Source organism: Odontomachus brunneus, unplaced genomic scaffold (assembly GCF_010583005.1).
Source record: "Odontomachus brunneus isolate Ranch 3 - 2012 unplaced genomic scaffold, Obru_v1 Obru_scaffold_064, whole genome shotgun sequence".
Taxonomy (NCBI): domain Eukaryota; kingdom Metazoa; phylum Arthropoda; class Insecta; order Hymenoptera; family Formicidae; genus Odontomachus; species Odontomachus brunneus.
The window spans coordinates 1,272,923-1,279,062 of NW_022639514.1; the positions used below are offsets into that span (position 1 = coordinate 1,272,923).

The 6,140-nt window shown below is 29.4% G+C and overlaps 1 long non-coding RNA gene across 1 annotated transcript in view; it reads left to right on the plus strand.

Moving 5' to 3' along the window:
• Positions 1–293: 293 nt before the first annotated feature.
• The window catches only part of LOC116846430, a 50,805-nt gene continuing 44,958 nt past the window's right edge, over positions 294–6,140 (plus strand). The window contains exon 1 of the long non-coding RNA XR_004378489.1: positions 294–465. This is a non-coding gene — a long non-coding RNA (uncharacterized LOC116846430). The remainder of the gene's footprint in view (positions 466–6,140) is intronic.

A 6,140-nucleotide genomic window follows, 5' to 3' on the forward strand; every position in this document is an offset into this window, starting at 1 on the left:
GTATTGTAAATGTAACTGAATCGACATCTCTGATTGTAACGTGTCTTATGTTGATCAGACCAAGCAACAGTTGCTTACTCGAATAAAGATCGAGCTTATATGGCACGTAACAACACGCATCCATCTCCCATCACAGAGCATAGACTCCACTTTAACTATGATTTTGATTGGGACAATGTAGTAATTTTAGACGATTTAAATAATATTTATTTTCCTTTGCTTGATATAGTTCGTGACAAGCAGTCGTGATGCTATCTGAATTTTTCCTTTATTTACATCTGCTTCCTCATCATACACACATCTCACACTGTTTTTCCTTGTTCTTATAGCCGTATATTTATCTTTATTAGATACTAGTTTGAAATGTATCTTCACGAGTTATTGGTTTCTATTGTTTTGTTATACGTTGCTTTATGTTGTCATAGCAGGACTCTTGGCTGAGGAATGTCTTTCTACCATTTATTGGTGAGCGATTTACGTCTATCATTATAAGTCCCTTCAATTATATGTTCCTTTTATTCTTTTGACATTTTACTTTCTATATAGTCTGTTAACAATAAATGTGATTCGAGCACATGTCTAACACAGCGTATGACTAAAACCAGTTGACCATTTGTATTGACGATTTATGACAATTATCAACTGAAGAGGACCACATCCCATGGTTGAAATGCCTAAATTTATAATTTATAATGTATAGTAGCGTTTAATATAAAGTAGCGTAATATAAAGTAGCGTTTAACACTCGCACTTTGGCTCTTTAGTTCTTTTTGAAATTGTATTTTGATTATTTCTATTGTTCTTTAACAGATTATTTCAGAATTAAGCAGGGATTTTAATGCTATCTTTGATATGTTTAAAAATCATACATACTTAATTTTGCAACTTGTTAGGAAATATTAGAAATAACTGATTTTGCAAACTTACTCTGGTAACCAACTAACCCCAGTCTTCTCCACAGAGTATACAATAACAGATTACTCTATAGAGTAATTATTTTAACGACAATAGCTATATAAACTTGACGTCATATAAAAAAGTTTCAGTTTTGAAAGTTTTATAGTTAAAGGGGGACGTATTGATAATGTCATTATAGTTTGACCTTGTAGTGGACATGCTAAAGTCTTTTTAAACTGAATGTTTTAAATGCAATCATAAAGTTTTTTTTTACAAAACCATTCCGGGAATTATTTTGAGTATAAAAGTACAGAGGTACAAAGTAAATACTATTTGTTATATTTTACATTTTATCTTACTCCTTTTCAATATAAGATATGAAATCTCGTAAAATATTCCTTTTCAACAAGTTCACTTTAATATTAGTATTTTTGATTTTCGTGGAGTGATAAAATGCTTGGTTTGATTTCAAGTTTGTTTTCAAAAAAACAAAATTATGAAGTCGATATCAACCCGGAAGTCAGATCAAATTAACCTTAATATTTGTGTATGTACACTATGAAAGAAAAATACCTAAGAAAAATAAACAAAATATTTATTCGATGGGTATTAATAACATATTTACTTGTATTATGTATTTTTATATTGAAAAATATATATTTATTTTAAATGAAAAAATACATATTTTCTTATAATCGTTGTTTTCCAAAAGCAATTACTTATTCTATTTAAAGAAAAGAATTTAGATTTATATAAATAGATTACTAGTATACTATTAGTATAGTATTAGTATAGCACAACAAAAATAAATATTTTTTATTTTTTAGATATTTTTGTCTTATAGTATAAAATGACGATAGAAGTCGATCGATAAACTTTGTATACTGATGCATCAATAAATTTGCAAAATGTAAAACAATATTATTTAAGGTTACTTTGTTTTTCTTTACAACAACTGATTTTATTTGTCATTTTATGTACAAAAGTATTAAAATAAGGTTGTCGAGAAATAAACTCTAGTAATTGATTTGTGTTAAAAAACCAAGATATTATTTCAGAATTAAATTCAAAGTGATCTAAGAAAAATCGCATTATACTTAACACCACGAGATCAAGCGCTGTCATACATCCTCGTAGAAAAACATTAAAAATTTTATTTGAACTTACTTTTTTGTACAACATCATGTTTAGAAAATATACAGCTGTTTCCATCAAAATGTAACATCCTGTATAAATATTTTTATAAATAATGTTGCAACATAATATCACAAACAGTTGCATACACATATTGGATTATGATTACGATACACTTGTACAAATTTTCTCTCTTCAATTGAAAGATGTAAATTAAATTTTAAATACTTCTGTTTTGATATCACAGATGTTAATGTCACATGCGATTTATCAAAATATAAACACGTAAAATTTTATGATGCATTACAATGCGACATTTATCTTGAAAAAGATAGCAAGTTGTTAATATTAGAAAAAATATTTGCAGAGCTTTCTATAAAAGGTACATAAAATAAAATTTTATTGTTATATAAGATTTGCCATAAAAGTTTGCTATAAAGCTTGATATAAAGTTTGCATAAAAATTTGCTATAAGAGTTTGCTAAAAAGTACATAAAATTCAATTTTTTTGTTATATAAGATATTTTGTTAATTTTTAAAGTTCATGTTTTAAATATATTTTGTTAAAGTTATATTAAACACTACTTTTGGTAATAACTTCTAAATTTGATTATTTTCGTAATTCTGTATAATTTACACTTCAAAAACAGATACGTCTACTTTTCGGAATTCTTTGTGCTTCATCGTAGATTTTATATAAAACCTCTCTCTCTCTCTTAGTCATAATAAACTAAGCTAATGATTTGTTTGGTTCATTCGAAGTATAATTTATTTAACCACTTCGCTGGAATTGACGTACTTTTGCGTCAAATAAAGGATAAGCCAAAATTGGCATTGACGTACTAATACGCATATTATTTAATTTTTTTTCCGTTAGCAAAATTTTTATCAAACTCAATACTCAGAGGTTTTTGGGGTCACTGATTTCAAATCTGAACTCTAAATTTGAAAATTAAAAATGGCGGATTTAATATGGCGGACCAAAATGCAAAAAGTAACTTGATTTTTATGAAACCTGGTATTCGGGAGTTTTCGGGGTCGCTACTTTCGAATCTGAGATTAGTTTTGTCAAATTGAAGATGGCGGATCCAATATGGGGGACCAAATGGAAAAGTGACTTGATTTGGATGAAACTCGATACTCGGGAGTTTTTGTGGTCACTGATTTCGAATCTTAGCTCAAAATTTCGAAATTCAAAATGGTGGATTCAATATGGCGGACCAAAATGCGAAAAATGACTTGATGAAACTCGGTACTTAGGGGTTTTTATGTCGCTGATTTCAAATCTGAGATTAGTTTTGTTAACCACTTCGCTGGCAGAGGAAATCAGCATCAATTGATCTAAAAATGGCAAGATCAAAATGCTGTTTGATTTTTATAAAAGTTAGTACTAAAATACTTTTTGAGTACTAAAGTACTTTTCGCTGAATGACGAATTTGAAAGTTTAAATTGACGGATCTAATATGGCGACTAAAAATCCTTCTTTATCTAATTGACTAAACAATCTGAATGGATTTCACAGATTGACTTTTATCACCCTGATTCTCTAGATTTCATAAATGAAATATCTTGTTGGACTGTTTGACTGAACAGACTAAGTTTTCCAATAAATCGTCTAATAGTATATACTGATTAACTGACCAACTCGAAAATGCAAACATTAGTTTCATTCAAGGATGTGAACCACCGTATATCGTTACTCTCGTTCCAAAGTGGTCTTGTATTATAGCAATAACAAAATTTGAATAATATAAAACTGAAATTATTTAGGACGTAGAAAAATAAGAGTCTTTAATTTGACAAAACTAATCTCAGATTCGAAATCAGCGACCCTAAAAATCCCAAGTACCAAGTTTCACCTAAATCAAGTTACTTTTTACATTTTGGTCACCATATTGAATCCGCCATCTTGAATTTCGAAGTTTCGAGCTAAGATACGAAAGCAAAAACTCCCGAATACCAGATTTCAACAAAATCAAGTCACTTTCTATATTTTGGTCCGCTGCACATTGAATCCACCATTTTAAATTTTCAAATTTATGGTTTAGAATTGAAATCAGCGACCCCAAAAACCCTTGGATACTGAGTTTCATGAAAATCTTGCTAATGGGAAATAAATAAAATAATGTGCACTTTAGTGTGTCAAAGCCATTTTTGGTACATCCTTTATTTGACGCAAAAGTGCGTCAATGCTAGTGAAGTAATTAAATTCTAAAATTTTGATCTCAAATTCGTATTCAGCGACTCGAAAAGTGCTTTAGTACTGATTTTTATAAAAATCAAACAGCATTTTGATCTTGCCATTTTTGATCAGTTGATGCTGATTTTTTCTGCCAGCAAAGTGGTTAAAGAAGTATTCTCTTTTACTTTTACTCGTTGCATTGTAATTAAGTACAAGGGGATCAAGCAATTGCTTTACACACATACACACACACACCCGCACGCACAAACACGCACACACGCCCATACGCACGCGCGCACACACGCATACGCGTACACACACACGCATGCACGCACGCACACACACGCACACACTCTGTAACACGTTACTTTGTGTTATTAGATTTGAGTTTAAAAATTTTTTAATAATAAATGCTATGATATGAATATTTATTATTAAAGATGTACTATACTAATCCTCTAATCTAAATAATCTTTTGCATGCATATATTATATACGATGAACGGAAACAAGCAGATCGTTTATATTACTCTAAAATGAAAATCACTTCTAACTTTCCCTGGTAGAAATCTGTGCAGTTTTACTGTACAGATTAACTATGCAGTTTTATTATATAATTTTGAGATTAATAAAAGTCGTAATATAGTCGTGGACATAAAAGTTGTTTAATTTTTTGTAATAAGTTTCAGAATATAACTAAATGGTTCAATAAGAAACGGATTTCTTAAGAACTATTCTTTCATTAAATCATTTTTAGATTACATTGCCAAACTTACTACAAAAAGTCGGACAACCTTTATGTATCGAAGCTTACGTAAAAAAGAAATTTTTAATATATATCCCATTTCTATTAATTAAAAGTTAATTTCACAGACTGAACATGAGTTTTTGTATATGTAAAAAATTACATGAGTCAAGAAAGGTGAATAACGTTACATACTATTCAAAGTTTTGAAAGCTTTGTTTTTTTAAAAAGAATAGTTTACTCTCGCATTATCAGTCTTTAATAATACTTCTTAACATTTTTTATTCGCAAATTTGAATTCAATTTTCTTTTAGCGAGAAAATTTTATAGAGCATTACTCTTTTTAGCTTTGATGTATTGTGTGTTTTCGTTATTAGTTGTTAAAATGTAAACCTTTTCAATTTCGAATTGTGTGTGTTTGTTCGTGTCTGAATTAAACAATGAATGAGAGTTTTTGATCTATTTTCCCAGCCTCATTATCAATTATTAAGAATATTATTTAACATTTTTTTCCGTACGAAAATTTGAATTTAATTTTTGTTTGGTGAGAAAATTTTATAGAGCATTATTATCTTATAACTTCTTATTTTTTATATATTGTATATCTTCCTTATTAATTGTCAAAATATAAACCTTTTAAATTTCGAATTATGTGTGTTATGTGTGTTTATATGTGTCTGAATTAAACAAGGAGTTAAACAAGAAATAAAAATGTTTATTTACGTTTCTAGCTTTACTAATTTAATTCATACGAAAGTTGTTAATTTTCAGTAAACAACAAACAGTAGCTCCAGATGATTCACGGTTGAAAGTCACGCCTAGTAGCGGTACTTCGTATTACATTAATAATATTTGTCTTACTTATTATCATGTGGCAAACTTCCTCATTAACACGTTCGCTCTCACCGCTAATACTTTCGTACTGTTTGTTACATAAAGAAAAATAGCACAGAAACGAGCGTATTGAGAAATATAGACCATCTATGGTAGGATCGATTGTCCGAAGTGAAATTTGACGAGAAATCACGTCGATCAGCTGTTTATCACGAGTGACGTTCCTCGCTGAGATTTGTGGTATTGTGAAATCTTACAAAGTACAGTTTATCATTTACTGTGAAGCAAGAAGTACGATATCAGAGAGAGAGAGAGAGAGAGAGAGAGAGAGAGAGAGAGAGAGAGAGA